We start from the raw sequence: 19,545 nt of genomic DNA on the forward strand, positions 1-19,545 counted from the left end.
TAAGATCTACGCCACTAGTGGGCGTAAGAACAGGCATACTTTCGTCGATTACAGTTTCAAATTTATATGACGATTGCTTGTTACGTAACTAACAAGATCCTATTAACACCGCACAGACGCCGACGATTTATTTTAGTAACAAATCCCCTCAACTCACTACCAGCTTGACATTGCAGTGACAAGAGTGCGACGGTGACCTATCTAGGCATCGCATTTGACAAATATTTCTTCCTCTATAAGCACACTGAGTCTCTGGGACTAGACATATGGCATGGCCAAAAAAATAGTGCCATTTTAAGCAGCACAGATTTAATACATTGGCCAAACTCCGATTCTTCAAAGCAACTGTATTTTCCAAGATTTTATAGCCAGTCAAATGCAGTCAGGGCACCAACAGATCAACGAAAACATAATATTTCAGTGGCAGTAGGTATTGTTGACGTCCACGCCGGACTACACTTCTGCACGATCACTGAAGTTACTCGTAGAGGAAGGACGAAACTCCATCACAAAATGACAGACTGAGAGACTCTATTCTTAATATTCAAACTATCGGCAGCACTAACCTGTTCCATGGCAGAGGTACAAGGTACCGCGTTCTTTATTACTGTCACACTAAGGAGCTGATCAATCTGCAGGAGGAACATCACGGACCGACATACTGACCCTCCCAAGTTGATCACAAAAGTGTAAACAAATGAAATCATTCCAGAACAAAATTTTCACTTTGCAGTGGAGTGTGCGCTAATATGAAACTTCCTGGCAGAGTGAAAATCTCTATGTCCAATCCTCTTCAACTGTTCTTCCAACTGAGATACTCCTTATTGCTGTATCTATTGCCTTGGAGAACTTCAGACGTATCTCGTTATTTTTTAGTTCTTCCGTATCCCACTTCTTTGCTTATTGATTCTTCCTGAGTAAGGTGTAAACTTCAGCCAGCTCTTCATCAGTTCTGTATTGTGATTATAAGTCTATATCTGCTCCTGGGTACGTCATACAGTCCAGTATCTGATTTCGGAATCTCTTTCTTATAATGATGTAATCTTACTGAAATTTTCCCGTATCGCCCGTCCTTTTCCAAGTATACCTCCTCCTCTTGTGATTCTTGAACCCAGTCCCCCATGACTATTACATTTTCATCTCCCTTTACATACTGTATTGCCCTTTCAATATTCTCATACACTTTCTCTGTCTTTTCATCTTCAGCTTGAGACGTCGGTAGGTATCATGAACTATCATTTTCAGTGTTGGTTTGCTGTCGATTCTGATAAGAACGACCCTGTCACTGAATTGTTCACAGAAACACACGCTCTGCCCCACCTTGCTATTCATAACGAATCATTCTCGAGTTATACCAATTTCTGCTGCTGTTGATATTACCCTACACTCATCTGACCAGAGATCCTTGTCTTCTTTGCACTTCACTTCACTGACCCCTACTATATCTAGATTGAACCTTTGTATTTCCTTTTTCAGATTTCCTAGTTTCCCACCACGTTCAAACTTCTGACATTCCACGCCCCGACTCGTAGAACGTTATACTCCCGTTGATTATTCAGTCTTTTTCTAATGGTAACCTCCCCCTTGGCAGTCCCTTCCCTGAGATCGGAATGGGGAACTATTCCGGAATCTTTTGCCAATGGAGAGATCATCATGACATTTCTTCAATTGTAGGCCACATGGTCTGTGGATAGACGTTAGGTGTATTTTATGCAGTGGTTTCCATTGACTTCGGCATCCTAGGACAAGAGAGTGCCCTGTTCCTCTGTTCGCTCCTCCGCCATCTTTGACAAGGTTGTTGGCAGAATGAGGGTGACTTATTATGCCGGAAGTCTTCGGCCGCCAACGCTGATTATTAATCTATATCCATGCAGAGGCGGCATTCAATCGCGGGACCGAACATGTTTACATTGTGATTCACGGACGCTACCTGCACTTTGTCCGTTATTTTTCGTTGTATTTGGGGTAGCAGACGTCACATGTCATCCGTTGCTGTTCGTTGTTGATCCTTTCACTCAGTCTTTTTATTACAGAGACCAGACAGCTGTCTCACCGTACACGCTGAGCTACCGTGCCGGCACCCATAGACCTACATTATGTTAACTTTTGCTGACAAAGAGTTCTGGTATACCTACCTGGGTTCCGGGCGGGAAGTAGCGCGTGGTCCCCGTCACGAATCCGCCCGGCAGATTTGTGTCGAGGTCTGATGAACCGGCCAGTCTGTGGATGGTTTTTAGGCGGTTTTCCATATGCCTCGGCGAATGCGGGCTGGTTCCCCTTATTCCGCTTCAGTTACACTATGTCGGCGATTGCTGCGCAAACAAGTTCTCCACGTACGCGTACACCACCATTACTATACCACGCAAACATAGGGGTTACACTCGTCTGGTGTGAGACGTTCCCTGGGGATTCCACCGGGTGCCGAACCACACAGTAACCCTGGGTTCGGTGTGGGGTGGCGGAGGGGTGAAGTGGACTGAGGTGGTCGTCGTGGGGTTGTGGACCACTGCGGCTGTGGCGGGGACGGAGCCTCTCCGTCGTTTCTAGGTCCCGGGTTAACATACAATACAATACAATACCAATCTGGGACTCGTAATTCGTAATTTGTTACTCATAACCAACAGTTTGTGTGCATACTGGAAAGTACACAAAATTATCGATCGATGTTCTCTATCAGCTTTCAATATAATATAGAAGTACCATATAAAATTATTCAACGCATAATGGGTTCCTTTAATGCACTTCCCGGTGTTCAACCAAAAATACGCAATCTTTGTTTCGTCTTACTTAAAAACGTTTTCTGTGTGATTGTTTCTATTTAATTTGCTCATAACTCTAATCCATTGGTATCTGATTAAGTGGACAATCTCCAGATTAATTGCACAACAGAATTTTCACAGAATTTTTCAGTACCCCTACCCTTTTTTTCCTTCAAGTTCGCGAACATTTCCCGCACAATGCGTGTACCTTGTTTAACTCGTTCCGTTATTCGCTTTCACTTTTTGCTGAGTTCAGTAGATGGCCTACAACTGCATCATTTGTGAAAAATTTAAAAGATCTGCTGAGACTGCCTCGTAAATCAAGCTATGGACCACGAAGAACAAAATGTCTATTACATTTGCTCCATAAAAGTCACTTACAAGTTTTGTATCACTAGACCTTCCTGACAGTCACATACACACACACACACACACACGCACGCACACACACACACACACACACACACACACAAATAGAAAAAACTAAACTCCGTCCGAACAGGCCGAGGAAGAAAAAATGTTCAGATGTGTGTGAGATCTTACGGGACTTAACTGCTAAGGTCATCAGTCCCTAAGCTTACACACTACTTAACCTAAATTAACCTAAGGACAAACACACATATCCATTCCCGAGGGAGGACTCGAACCTCCGGCGGGCCCAGCCGCACAGTCCATGATTGCAGCGCCGTAGACCGCTCGGGCCTCGGAAGAACTAATAGTGAAACGTCCCCTTTGAACATTTATACAAGACTGTGCTTAAACTGAGACACAATATTTTTTAGCGCAACGCAATCTGACTTTCAGAAATCCCTGCAAAGAAATGGCCCTGACTAACATTAACCTATACGTTTCACAAATCACTTACCTCAGAAAAATCTTCGTTACTCGAACTACTGCAATACAGCGACCGCCACTACTGCCAGCTAAATAAAAGATTCAAACTACTGAAGGCACTAACTACTGATAGGCATAGTTAGCAAATGAAAGATTTTAATAGAGAACAAACAATGTATTTACCTTAATAGTCATAATATATATAGCAGTTCATGCCATACAGTCTTACAAATTTCAAATCTCCGCCATTTCTCTCCCCACATCCACCACTGCTGGCAGCTCACCTCCAACTGTGCAACGCTACGCGCTGTTCACATCCAGCTGCCCAACACTACAATGGCAGACAACAATGCAAACTAGCCACAGACTGCACACAGCACAGCCAGTTATTTTCATACAGAGCGCTACGTGGCGTCACCAATATAAAACATAAACAGCCTACTTACAATAGTACCGATCGGACACAGTCCTCGGCCGAGAGGCGTCACTGGATGTCGATATGGAGTGGCATGTGGTCAGCACACCGCACTCCCAGCCTTTATCAGTTTTCCTGACGGGCACCGCTACTTCTCAGTTAAGGTCGGTAGGACGCCAAACGGGCCGACTTAGAGCAGGAGAGGCGACACAGGACATTTTAATTACCACTGTCTATACTTTCACAAATTCTGTGGTAAAAGTTGAGATATATAACTATAAAATTTGAGTTTTTCTAAACATGAAGTTTAAAATGTAACAGCTCTTTAATTTTTCATAAATTAAATAAATTCTAAATTTTCATACACTTGTAAGAATGGTTTGTATGCTCTGCAAAATTCATCGAAGAATCTCTCTTACTTATGAAGAAAAGTGTAGCTATAGCAACAAATGCAGCCCATAGTAAGTGAAAAAAATGATGAAATTTGACATATAAAAAAAATTATTGTTATGTTTTTGAACTTTCACAGCTATGAGTGTAGATCCTGAATTGTTCTTGGTCATGCTGACGAAGTTTTATGAATTTATTTGTAATATACAATGTTCTGTTATGCCTGTCCTGTTCCAAGTCGGCCAGCTTAACGTCCTCCCCCCTACCCCCCCCCCCCACCCTCAAGTAGCTCCTTAGTTGACCTCACAAGGGTAGAAAGCACTCTTCTTGCCTACAGCGCTCAACGGGCTCGGACGATGTCCCACCCAAGTGCTAGCCAAGCCCGACAGCGCGTAATTCGGTGATCAGACGGGAACCCGTCTTGCCACTGTGGCAAGGCCGTCAGCCACAAATAAATAACAGTAAAACGAAAATCGAAGAAATCTTTCCCAAGGCCGTAGCTAAATTAAATCCTACTTACACCCAAATAATAATTTTATTTTAAGTCCCGTTCCAGTCTGTCCTAAACAAGGTAGCAAGATCAGTATTAGATGTAATTTCTGCCTCGCAACCCCATTCCTGAACCTACGAATCGGCATGAATCTGCCGTCCACATCTAAGCTAGGCTTCGTTCTTCGTCTCAACGTGAAAGTACCCGAATAACTGAAAACCATCTCACTCCAGTGTAATATTAATTGACCGTGACACAATGACATCAGATTTTCTTTCTAGGTGGCAATTAGTCCGTTACGTTTCGGCGTTCCTGGCACTGCTATCATCTCTGTGCCGAATGTCGTAAGCCACTGCGGTTAGCTACATGGCTCACAGTTCTCTCTGTCTAACAACCGCAAGTGCCCTGTACTCTGTGGACAGTATGCTGCGGTCACCGGTATGGCCATATTCCTGCAAACATAATTCAGGTTTTCTAAGTACACGTATAAACGAACAAAGAACTAACTTCCACACCAGAGATCGACTCATTTTCGACTCAACTGCAGCTGAACGTCAGCCCTTCATGTAGTTCTGGGAAACATGGCCACAATAAGAAATAAAGAAACCAGTAATGTAGATGAGACGGTAATCCATAGACAAGAAATTTGATTAGAAAACGCTTGTGAGGAAAGTGTTTGCCTTCTGGCCCTAAAGGCACCGTCAACAGTAAAAGCCTTAAATGACTGGGGAAAGCCACAGACAAAATTAAGCCTAGATGGAAAATATCTTGTAATGTAGCCTAATGCTTTAAACCTGCAAATGTAAAACGAGCGCCGGCCGCGGTGGTCTAGCGGTTCTAGGCGCTCAAACCCGAACCACGCGACTACTACGATCGCAGGTTCGAATCCTGCCTCGGGCATGGATGTGTGTGATGTCCTTAGGTTAGTTAGTTTTAAGTAGTTCTAAGTTCTAGGGGACTGATGACCACAGATGTTATGTCCCATTGTGCTCAGAGCCATTTTTTTTTTTTGTAAAACGAGCCTTCAGCACAGCCAGTCGGCTGACAAAGAAATGAAGATAGACATACGTCAAAAAGGTTTCAGTATGTCCAAAATATGCTGATCTTATCACATCGTCCGTTCAGATTACCCTAAGTAGTATATTGGGCAGAGTGGCACATGGGTATTTGCACTACAGAAAGCGCACGCCCACCGAAGCTGCAAAAATCGCCTTTGTTAATTATTTACTAGCATACAAACATTATTTGGATAGCGCTATACTCATAAAGGTAATCTCAGTGTTGTAACACGTCGCTAAGGAGCTGAAAGAAAATGGCCCAACAAACTAGTAAAAGTTTAGATGTGCTGCATTGTGTTACTTTGATTTTTGGATGGCGTGCTGCAGTACTGTGGCACGTGAATATCAATGTCTCCATGTACATGCAAACAAAGAAGTCATTAATTAAGTAACATTTTTCCACGATGATAATTAACTATATGTATACGCTTCGCCAAGGCTTATTGACTAATGCACATTACCTTCAGTCTGCCATATTTACAGTTCGTCGTTCACCATTCGGTGTCTGAGACTCTCGTCTCCCTACCCGCTTAACGAAGGCGTAGAATGTAAGAACGGAAAATCACAGGCAAAGGGAGCATTCCTCACTGAATAATAATTAACCTCAGGAATACATTTATGCGGCTCTACAATTGCAGCACAAAGGGTAACTTATTGCAACCTCCCATTCATGAAGTTGTGATCCAGTCTCAAATTTCGTTTCATACCATATATGACTGTAAAATCTCGCATAGGCTGGGCGGGCACATCGGTACGACCGATCACCGTGTGTTCCTCTTCTAATGGCGTCATTGTATGTAGTATGGGAGGGACGTGGAATCAACACACCATTCTCCCGGCCATTATCAGTTCCCCTGATCTTTAGCCGCTGCTGATCGTCCATGTACATCTTCAGCTGGCTTCATGACGCTGTCCCACTCTCTTACCAAGGAAACATCCCTGGCGGTACCGGGAGTCGAACACGGGTTGTCCGCGTACCATTCAACGGCGTTAACTACTTATAGTCCCTTTCTTAATAGCTCTTGGTGTTCTACTGCGTCAAACGCTTTCCCAAGAGGCCGTGTCGGTCGTGATTATGTCCGTCTGCAGGTCGTATGTAAGTACTGTCTGTAGTTTCGCTGCAGCATTTTCCGTGCAATTGGATTGCGATTCATTATAAATAGTAAGTACCTTCTAGGTGTCACCGCACACAAAGAGCGTTCTATTACAGTACACCGTGAGAAGATTCCTTGGGACAAATAAAGAGACAATGATCTATGAAATACGTCGTATAAATGAATTAGAAGTCACAACAGACCCCAAATGATGTAGAAGTGAACTGAGTTAGTCAACGATAAATAGGTAACCGCTTGAGATAAAGCAGCCAGAATTGACGTAGAGGCAAAAGTTCGCGAGAAAAGCTGCAAAACTAAATGGAGTTACGGATACTAAAACAATGAAGTATGAAACAAAGTCTCACACTGTTACGGGTACGAAAACACTGAAGTACGAGACGAAGTCTCACACTGAGATATGTCATAGAACTTTGAAACCCAAACAGCACAATGTTTATCATGAGTTTCTCCAAGTATACTGAAGCTGTTGACAGGGGTCTGGAAAAAAAATAGCACAGATTTCGTTAAAAGTTTTGTCTCTGTGTTATTTGTACACAAATTACCATGAATAATTAACCCTTGACCTAGGGGTAGTGTACATTATACAGTAAGTAAACAATTAAAATGCAAACAACGTTAAGAAGTGTCACCATCATAGCAAGCGCGAATATTAGCCGTTATCACATAAATTATATTTTTTCTCTTGAGAAAGCGAATAGTTGGTTGACTCGGCATCAAGGAATACATAGTACTGTCGCATACGTTACGAGAGTTATCTAACTCTATTAAGGGCAATTCGTCATTCAGTTACTAGGTTCTCTTCCGAATTTATTCCGTGTTGACCTATGTAAACAGATACCATTCATGTGCGTAATGGAAGAAAGGCCTTTCTTTGGCAAACTTTATTGCCTTTACTCATTAGAACAGAAGAAAACGTAAATATGCTTGAAGTCTTTTCCTAAATGACTAGTAAATTATAATAATAGAAGTTTTCCCTTTCCTGTTTCTTCGTCTTTTCTTTGTTTTCCTTGTTTATGAAGCAAAATATTATATATTTTCATCTTTGTACAATATACTTACAATAGCACTCCTATTCTGAGTGTTTCTTATTTCTTGTAACTTAATTTTTCATTTTCTTTGAATACCGTTATACTTTAGTTTTGTAGATGTTTTTGATAATACTATTATAAACCGTCTGAGCCTGAATCACAACGATTCGAAACTGGTAACGGTATCCTTCAAATAAAAGAACTGAAAGTAAATTTGTGGCTGGTTGCTGTCCTAACACCATCAATATCCGTCTTCAAACAACAGCCATGGTCGCCATCATGTCATCATATGACAATATTGTATTATATTACTGTTTTATCATTATTCAGAGTCAAATGTTATATATATTCTGCAATTTCGCGCGAGAGTGTGGTTGTTATTATATTGTTGCTTTTAAATTCACAGACAACTTGCATGCAAATTTTGCACCTACGTGTGTCTGTAATTTTCTTAAAGTTTAAAACACTACTCAGGAAGAATCAATGTGCAAAGAAATGGATTACGGAAATATTGTGACATAAAGAGTTAGTCCTGAAGTTCTCTGAGAATATAGATGCTGCGCCAATGAATAACTCAGAATGCATTTCAATTGCAGAGGAACAGACATCTTTAAAAAGGGCAGTTACAGAAGTTGGGGAAAAAGCACAGGTATAAGAAAGGTAAATGCGTGGACACCACGGGTAGAAGAGATACTTCAGATGACTGACGAAAGAGGGGAGTATAAAAATTTTCAGGAAAATTAAAGAGTACAGAAATACAAGCCACTTAGGAAGTAAATAAAATGGAAGTGTAGAGATGCTAAGGTGAAATAACTACGGGAAAAATATGATGAAATCTAAAAAGAAATTATTACCGTAAGGGGTGTCTCAGCATATAGGAAACTTAAAACAACCTCGGTTACATTAAAGGCAATGGTGGGAGTGTTAAGACTGAAATATGAATTCCACTGTGAAATGGAGAGGAGAGAGTGATTAGGTGGAAAGAGTAGACTAAAGGCCTCTATGAGGGGAGGTCTGGTACGATGACGGGCTAGAAGAAACAGGACGCGACAGGGTAGAAATAGATGATCTAGTATTAGAAGGAGAATTTAAAAGAACTTTGGACAACTTAAGATTAGGTAAGGCAGAAGAAATGGATAACATTACACGGGAATTTCTAAAATCATTGGGGCCAGTGGAAGATAAACGACTATCTAAGTTTGTGTAGAACGTATGAGACTGGCAATACATCATCACAGTTTCGATGAAACGCCACCCATACATTTCCGAAGATTACAACAGCCGACAAGTGCAAGAATCATCTAACAATCAGCTTAAGGGGAGCCGGAGGTGTTCAAATCCAAAAAATTACGATTTTTATTTTGCTACCGAAAATTCCTCTTTAATGTAAACTTTGAATTATTGTTTTACTCGCCCTAGAAGTGGAGTTATTACCATTTTCCCCCATGCCTGCAGAGGAAATGGGCGGCAGCTGAATGCATCTAACACCCTCTCGTGACTTCCTGGCCAACTGCTTGGGATTTTCTCGGCCTGTTACGCATACAGCGCCTTACGTTACGCATACCGCGAGTGTGCAAGGGTTGGCTACATTGTTTTCTGTGACAAATGAAGAGCTAAGAGCGCGGAACATCGTCTCTTTTCTGTTTACCGTTTCGAATTAGTTCAGTGTTGCGCCTGTTGTTGGTAGTATTATACTTCTTGTGTAAAGCGTTGTTCTGGTTACGATGCCACGTTTTAGTAACCGTGTATATAAGAAGAGGAAGAACGTAGGGAAAAGAAAATTAACACTAATACCAAGTTGCCATACTAAAATTACTGAAACAGTGCGTTCTTCTGCTAAGCAACACATGGTCGGCCATAGCCCTGTGACATCTTCTAGCAAATACTACCTTGGGGATGGTGACTCCAAAGGTTTCAAGACTATAGAGGAACTGAAACCATATGGTAATGAATTTGTAGTTGAAAAGTTGTAATGCATTGGGCATGTGCAAAAGCGTATGGGTGCACGGCTTCGAAGGCTCAAACAAACTTTGGGTTCAAGTAAGCTCAGTGATGGAAAGACAATAGGAGGGAGAGGCAGGCTTACTGATGAGGTGATTGAACGTCTACAGAGATACTATGGGTATGCTATCAGGCAAAATACTAGTAATGTTAGTGACATGCGAAAAGCAGTGTGGGCATTCTTCCTTTATACTGCCTCTTCCAATGAATACCCTCAACACAGCCTGTGCCCAAAAGATTCCTGGTGCATATATAATCCAAAAAAGGACTATGATCACAAACATGGTTTGCCATTAGCTGTGATAAATGCAATAAACCCAATTTTTCATGACTTAGCACAGCCAGAATTGTTACCCAAATGTCTACACGGAAAGACGCAGAATCCTAATGAGAGTGTAAACAATTTGATTTGGAAAGTGATTCCTAAAAGAGTGTTTGTAAGCATAAAAACACTGCGCTTTGGCATTTATGATGCAATAGCAACCTACAACCAAGGGAACAGTGTGAAGTGTGAAGTTCTGAAGGCATTAGGATTTACAACTGGGGTGAACACTGTACGAGCACTAAGAAATATTGACAGAGAGAGGATAAGAGGATCAGAAAGAAGAGAAAGGCATATGAAGTATGATAGAACAACAGGTCAGAAAAGAAGACAGAAGAGGAAGCTTTTGGAGGATGAAGAAGACCCTGATAATCCATCCTATAGTGCAGGAATGCATTGAGAAACTTTGACAGCCATTTCCCGTAAATTAGAATTTTTCGAATATAAGGAACATTTTCTCAAAATCAACTCAAGCTAGAGACATGAAATTTTTATACAGCACTCCTAGTGGTCAAACGTACATTGTAACACAGCCATTTGGCAATATGTTCAGTAGTTTCATTTCAGTTTAATTATAAAGCAATTATTTGTAAAAAAATTTGGGTCATTAATAAAAAAAATAATTGGAAGGAAACTAGAACAGATGCTCCAAAATCCCTCTGTCATAACTGCAATACTAAACCACTCTATATGCAAAAAGAAATTCAAATTTTTCTATTTGGTAGTTTATTCATAAATGTTCCTCAAACTTAGTGATTTTAACATGGGCAGCATAGGCACCTCTGGCTCCCCTTAACAGATCACGCATCCTTGTTGTTGACAAGAGTAAAGTACAGAAGACTGGAAAAGAAAACTGAGAATCTGTCCGATGCCGACTAGTTTGGCTTTAGACACAGTAAAGGCACTATAGAAGCAGTTCTGACATTGTGGTTGAGGATGGAAGCAGGAGTGAAGAAAGCAGGACAGGTATATAGAGTTGGTTGACCTGAAAAAAGCATTCGGTAATGCTAAATTGTGCACTGTGTTCGAAGTTCTGAGAAAAATGGAGCAAAGCTATAGGTTAACACAAGTAATATACAATACTTACTACAACCGATAGGGATCTATAGGACTGCAAGACCTAGGTGAAAGTATTCACATTAAAATGGTTTGAGAGAGGAATGTTGTCTTTCTCCGCTACTGTTCGATCTGTAAGTACAAGAAGCAATGACGGAAATAATTACAGGACTTGTTGAGTGGAATGAAGAGTCTAATGAGTCCACAATGTGGACTGAGAATAAATCGACGGAAGGGGAATGTAATGAGAATTAGCATAAATGCGAACAGCGAGAAACTCAAAATCAGAATTGGAGATTACGAAGTAGGCGAGGTTAAGAAATTCTGCTGCGTACGCATAAAAAAAAACCTCATGGTGGACTGAGCAAGGAGGGCATGAGAAGTACACTAACACTGGCAAAAATGACATTCCTCGCCAAGTGAAGTCAACTAATTTCAAATATATGCATTAATCTCAGAAAGAAATTTATGAAATTGTACGTTTGGTGCACAATACTACAAGGCAGTGAAACATGGGCTGTGGGAAAACCTAACCAGAAGAGAGTCGAAGAAGTTCAGACGTGGTGCTACAGAAGAATGTTGAAAATTAGGTGGACTGTTAAGCAATCAGGAGGTTCTCCGCAAAATCGACGAGGAAATGAATACACGGAAAACACTGAGAAGGAACGACAGGATGTTAGGAACTCTGTGAACTAGTCAGAGAAAAATTTCCATGGTACAAAAGGAAGCTGTAGATGGTAAACACTCCAGGGGAAGACATGAGTAGAAATACAGCCAGCAATTAACTGTGGACGTGCGTTGTTTAATTGCTTTTATTTGATGAAAAGCTTTACAAAAAATGTTCAAATGTGTGTGAATTTCCATAGGAGCAAACCACTGAGGTTGTCGGTCCCTAGACTTACACACTACTTAAACGAACTTAAGCTAAGAACAACAAACACAGCCATGCCCGAGGGAGGACTCGAACTTCCGGCGGGAGGGACCGCGCAGTCGGTGACATGGCGCCTCTAACAGCGCGGCAACTACGCAAATGCTTTACAGAGGAGAAGAATTTGTACTGGGCTGCATGAAACCAGCCAGACGACACATGCATCGATTTAGGAAAAAAAGGAAACAAGTTAAACTGTGCACTTTTTTACATCTAGTTAATGAAAGTAAAAAAAAAGAAATGTTCAAATGTGTGTGAAATCTTATGGGACTTAATTTCTAAGGTCTTCAGTCCCTAAGCTTAGACACTACTTAACCTAAATTATCCTAAGGACAAACACGCACACGCATGCCCGAGGGAGGAGTCGAACCTCCGCCGGGACTAGCCACACTGTCCATGACTGCAGCGCCTAGACCGCTCGCCTAAACCCGCGCGGCGACAAAGTCTACTTCCTTTAGCAATATGCTCCTTCCATCTGATGACTCCCAAATGTCTCGTAAGACACACCCTGTCACTGGAGCTTCGTACTGTGCGTCACACGTCTTCACGAATTCTCATGAGTGCTCATTCCTAATTTTTTTATTCCATGGTTATAAATACCCCATAAGACAGAGGAGGCAAGACTGCGGCACGCAGGCCATGCCCGGAACCGAGTGCCAAAGCGCGCAGCCTCGCTTCACATTTCCACCACCGCCCCACCACGCTGTCAGATGGAGTGGAGGGGGAAGAGAGGAAAACAGCAAACGCGCCGCATTTCAACGGCAGCACAGATGTACTGCATACGAATTGGTTTTATATTTCACATTTCTCAACGGCATAGTTCACAAAGAAAAAAGTTTTCAGTATTAATTAATTATTTTTGGCGTGCTGAAGACATAATATAACTTTTATCTAATACAAACTGTCGGCATTCGGACAGATGCAGACAATGTCACAGAATTTCACATTCAAGTTACCATGTAATCGTGACTTATTTTGCTTCTTAATCGCAAAAAGGTCCTTCATACATGTATGTCGATCGAAATATTATAACATGTTTACAACCCCATTAGGGAGACTTAGGAAAATCTACCAGAGAAAAGCAACGTAGACATGTTGCAGAATTCTAACGGAAAAATATGTATAATTATAACTGGAACTACCGTGCAGGCCAATCAGTTTCATTTGCACATGCACATGGGTGCCTTCAACTGAAACAGCGAACGGCCTCTAAAACAGATGTAAGATTGACAGTGTCCTCAAAATGTTTATGAAACTATCGTTGCAAGTCTTGCAACGCCACAATGAATTCTTCCAACCTAGCTATTCCTTTAACGCCTGTGAGCTTAGGTAACAGGATTGTCCTTGTCAGAATGGGTCCGTTCCAAAATGCGAAATTCTTTTTAAATGCATTCTCATCAAATGAAAAAGAAATTACCTTGCAACGTCTTACAGTGGTCTGAGTGCATTCAAGCCCACTTGAAATGTGAAGTCTGCAATCCATTCCGGAATCTATAATTTTGGTTCCTGGTCTTCCCTTTCCTTAAAAATTCAACAACAGCGAGATTTAAATCGGAAAATAGTTCCATGCATGCCCCTTGGCTTAACCAACGTACTTTGCAAGTAACAAGTCTAGACTTCATACTCTTCCTACATTTCCATTGAAAACTGTTGCTACTAGAAATGGAATAATGGATCCGACTTCAGAAATTGTTCTACACCTACCACCAATTTCCTCAGGTGCTCCATGCCTGCATATTTAGCAACGAGTGCTTCCTGATGTACTGAGCAATGAATCCCGTCTGTCGATCGTTGTAAGTTTTTGCTCTTTCATTGTCGTCTACAAGTTTAAATTCTTTCTGCATTGTACTGTAATGCCGTTTAGTAGGAAATAAGCAGTATCCGCCGCTTAAGCGAACTGACAACTCTCTTCCCTCTCTTCTGTCATTCTCATTCATTATTTTAAAGGTTGCGACCACAGACCTCTATACTGCCTCTTTATCCGCTAAGAGCCACTGGACCTGTGAACTTCCTTCCATCATGAGCAAATAGCGAAGGGTAAACAGCGTTGACACCACGATGCTACCGAACTCAGAGAATTGTGCCAATAGCAAAATGTCGCATCGCAATGCTAAATGAATTGTTGCGGTGTTCCGGTTCTTCCGAGAAGGAGCGAGGAAAGTCGTGTGGCAGCCAGGCCTTGGCACACCGTAGACGGCTCCGCTCTAGGAAAAAAAAAGGAAAACCACGAAGGAATTATCGGAATGGGACGGAAGTCAGAAGATGTGACACACATGTGAGACAAACAAATGACTATAATTTCAGAAAATTTTCATAATTTATTCAAGAGAAAGAAAAGATCAAGTCAATAACACGTTGGTCCAACTGTCCCTATTATTCAAGCCATTATTTGGCTTGACGTGGACTAATATAGTCGTTGGGATACCCTCCTGTGGGACAACATGCCAAATTTTGTTCAATTGGCGTGTCAGATCGTGTAAACATCGAGCTGGTTGGAGGACGTTGCCTATAATGCTCCAAATGTTCTCAACTGGGGAGAGATCTGGTGACCTTGGTGGCCAAGTCATGGTCTGGCAATCACGAGACAAGCAATTGAAACTCTTGCTGTGTACGGGTGGGCCTTACCTTGCTGAAATGTAAGCCCAGGAAGGATTGCCACGAAGGGCAACAAAGCGCGGCACAGAGTATCGTTGACATACCACTGGGTTGCAAGTGTGCCGTGGATGGCAACCAAAGGGGTCCTGCTATGAAACGAAATGCCACTAAATTGGTTCAAATGGCTCTGAGCACTATGGGACTTAACTTCTGAGGTCATCAGTCCCCTAGAACTTAGAACTACTTAAACCTAAATAACCTAAGAACATCACACATATCCATGCCCGAGGCAGGATTCGAACCTGCGACGCAGCGGTGGCGCGGTTCCAGACTGTAGCGCCTAGAACCGCTCGGCCACCCCGGCCGGCCAAATGACACTGAAGACCATAACTCGTCGTTGTATGAATGTCTGGCCTCTTGGGAGAAATGAATCAAAAAATGTTCTCTGGCTCCAACCACGTCAGGAGTCAAAATCCCACGAGCTTTCGATAGAGCACTTCTCGGCCATAGTCAAGTGGTAAATGACTGCCGTGTCGCATTCGATTCACCATCATATAACCGCGCTGCTAGCTGTGACGTCTCTAGTGCTCTGTTCCTCGCCAAATGTTGTAACGTTGTCGTCTCGCTACCGTTGCGCCTCAATAAACCTCGCGATAGCCGAGTACTAGGCTGCACCGAGTCGATACAGTCTCAGTATAGTTCCAAATGTACCTCCGTCAACAGCAGGTGTACAGCCAATAGCTCGTGACCGCCTGAATCCAGATGCCTCCCAGTGAAATGTAACATTTCCCGCAGCAGGGCAGAGCTGGCACGAGGACTAATTCTTCTGGCTGCTGAAGTGGTGACACGACGGCTCACCATGTCAGATCGTGGAATCGCGTTTTTATCTTGTCGGCGTCACAGCTTTCATGACCAGATTACAATTACAAAGGAGTTAGAGGTATATGCTGCATTGCCCTTCCTTGACGTCCTCATTGGCTGGGAAACGGAATGGCACCTCCGCCACAGTGTCTACATGAAACCCACACACACAGATCGGTACCTGCACGCTCTCGCTCACAATCGTCAGGCACAACCCGTTGCATTCTGTACGCCCTTGTCCATCGTGCTACAGTCATCTCTGACACTGATAATCTACCGCTAGAACAGTCATCTCAGAAAACATCTTCCTGGAAAATGGCTACAGTCACCACTTGGTATCTTAAGGTATTTCTGGCGAGATGCGCAGGAAAAATATCACCGAAGAAGAGAGCAAGGGACCTGCGCTTTTGCCTTTCTATGGCACATTTGGGGAAAGATTAGCCGACTGCTGAAGAGACACAACAATTTCATCAGCGTACAGGTCTCCAATAAACATTAGACCGTTCATGAGACTGTGATGGATTTTCTATGGCTTAGAACATCTGGAATGTACTAGATACTAAGTCAATGTGGCTGCTATTATGTGGGCAAAAAACGCGCACTGTGTAGCGCCGGCGGACGGAACTCTAGAGGTGCTTACGCCTACGCTATCCTGAAAATTCAGACGCGATACATACGATATATAAAATCGACACCGAATTCTATTCGATGCTACGTCTCTCACTGTGGGGATAAAAGAAACTATAGAAATAAAAATATTTGAAAATGTCGTCTATAAAGATGCTGGTTTGCAGCTCAGCACTGCCTTGTGACCCGTCCATCGCGAAGCTAACTCGGGGCCGACAGACGCGGGACGGAAACCTTACCACATTTAACGAGGAAGACGTCACAGCCAACAGTATGTGGCTTACGAGATATACGGGCCGTGCAACGAACTTGTAACGTCACACTAGTCGGCTTGTCCGTCACAATTCGCAAACGCTCAGCTCCCTGCAGGGCCCGTTAACGGTCTAAATCAACTCTGGTTGCCGAGCCGTATGGTGGGTGACAGTTTGATATCGCGCCACTGTCCGGTGTGCCTCCAGACAAGTTTCGCTAGTTATGGGAGCCTGGAATCTGTAATATCTCCTGGCAAAACACATATTATATGTGGTAAAAAGGAAAAGAATAATTGAACAGGATGATTGTAATTGCGTGGACAATGATTGTGTGATCTTTATGTAATAATGAGAAACCATTACGTATCACGTTTTATACTTGTATAGAATTATGTACCGATTTTTTAAAGATAATATCTGTGTCGGTGAGTACTGAAACCGCCACAGACGATACTTATTAAATATCAAACAAAGATATCAAACCGATTATAAATAGTAGTGACCAAGCATTAACTTCTCTGTTGTCTTTTTGGAGTTACGTGAGTAGGGAGAGCCTGTGACGCTATATTGTGTGCTTGTGTAGCATTCTTTTGTCAAGACTGAGAGAAGGACGCCATTAGGCATTGATATGTAAAGGTGTGTAAGTATTTAATCTGTCTAAATATTTGAATAGAATTACTTAGTGAAAACTTGCATTATGATTCGTAATAAGCTTGCCTGGTGTTTTATCCCATCCTTTTAAGGCATTTTCGGCTATTTGTATATTATTCGTGGTGCAGAGCTGAGCTACGAACGAACGAGCCGCAGCCGCGTCGCATTCAAATTACATTGAATGAAACCAATCATACCGCAAAGAAGCGAACATGTAATAGTGAACTAAAATTATTTCTTTCAGCTTTCGGGATTGCATGGCAGAGCAGCAGATTTTATGATGTGTTTTACAGGTGGACGCGGGCTGCGGGTGATATATTATTAACAACGCAAAAAGATAATTTACCTTCAGGACATGAAAGAAATCTTCTGGTCTAGCGAACATTATAGTAAAAACATTTTTTCTCTAAAAGTAGTGTCAGTTTCTCGTGTTAGTCGTGGTACTTATTGGTGTCTTACTGTTAACAAAAATCCACTGCAAAATTTTAATGTTGAACAGACATTGCGTACTGTAACATCAATATTGATAACAAAATAATTTTCAGTAACCGTTTCAATAACTGTAAATAAGAAAGATATGTTGAACTTTAAAGCGAGCTACAGTAACGAAATAATGTTCCCTTTATAGAGAGCCAGATCCAGAATAATAAGAATATAATATATTTTGTTTTGTTGAAAATTAATGATTCAAATAATGTCACAGCACAGCATCCCTAAAAAGTATTTCATGGCTCTTTTCGTAGCAATATATGTTACCTCATCCATTTATCAACATGTTAGATGTTACGCGAGCAATAACAAGCAGACAGCGAAAAATCTCACTGACTCCAGTATAATTTTCTTTAGAGATGAATCACGCTTCGATCTGAGGCCTGATGACCACCAGCCTGTCACCCGTCATACGACCCGACAACAAGTGGTGATGGTCTGAAGTACCGTTTAATTTCATAGCAGAAACCCTTTAGTTGCCATCTGGGACATCCTCACATCACAACAGTCCGTCGATTCTACGCCTCGTTTTGTGGCCCTTCATAGCATGGCATCCGGAGCTTAAATTTCTGTAATATAATGCCTTTCCGCACACGGTGAGTTTTTACTGCTTGTCTTCGTGATTGCCAAAGACTACCATGGCCAGCAACTTCGTCAGATCTCTCCCAAAATGAGAACGTTCGGAGCATTATAGGTAGCGCCCTCCAACCAGCTCCGATCTTTGACGATTTAACGCGACAGCTGGACATAATTTAGCACGATACCCCACAGGAGGACATTCAACAAGAGTGGCAACAAATGTCAATCCGAATAACTGTATGTACAAGTGCCAGAGGTAGGCCAACGTGTTATTGACTTGTTCAATTTCTCAAGCTCTCTCTCTTGTATAAATCATACTATTTTCCTAAAATTGTTCTAATTGCTTTGGCTATTTACGAACGCCATATCTACCGATTTCGGATAATTCTTTCAAGGTGGTCATTTTTTCTCTCTGAGTGTATTCTGTTCTCATACGTGGTCTTTGGTAGATGTCATTTTACGTCACATACATATCTGGTTCTTATCATATATTTATGTCACGTCATCCAAACAGTGATCATTGAAGATAAGTAATGCCCATGGAATAAATTATATATGAACAATACTTTTACGAGTAATGCCGAGTTCAGTTAATTCTTGATAATTTGGGTACATTGTTTTGTAACATGAAGAACTGCAAGGCATTCTAAACACCACAGAGCAATGCATTATGCGAACAACAAGTTAGCAGTTAATTTCAATATTACCGTTACAAGTACATTCGTTGAGGGGAAAATGATAGATAATGCAGTGGTAGCACTGTGTGGTAAACGAGTAAATACGTTTCGCTCGAATTAAGTGTCAATTAATTAGTAGTTAATTACTTCCATTAACTTGCAGCAGCAATTTGTAATAATACTTATTAAAGAGAGGTGATATGAATGGAACGTAGATACGAATGGAACGTAGATGCACTCCAACTGCTTTCATTTTCACCTGAAATATTAATTGGGGCACAGCTGAATTAAACTACTGTTACCGGTTTCAAAGTCTTGCAGCTTTTAACTCACAATCATTAGGATATATGTCTTAATTTAGTGAATTTAAACAAAGTTGTAGCACATTCTAAGAATTCGTTCATCTTTTCGTTGCATCT

Source organism: Schistocerca cancellata, chromosome 5 (assembly GCF_023864275.1).
Source record: "Schistocerca cancellata isolate TAMUIC-IGC-003103 chromosome 5, iqSchCanc2.1, whole genome shotgun sequence".
Classification (NCBI taxonomy): domain Eukaryota; kingdom Metazoa; phylum Arthropoda; class Insecta; order Orthoptera; family Acrididae; genus Schistocerca; species Schistocerca cancellata.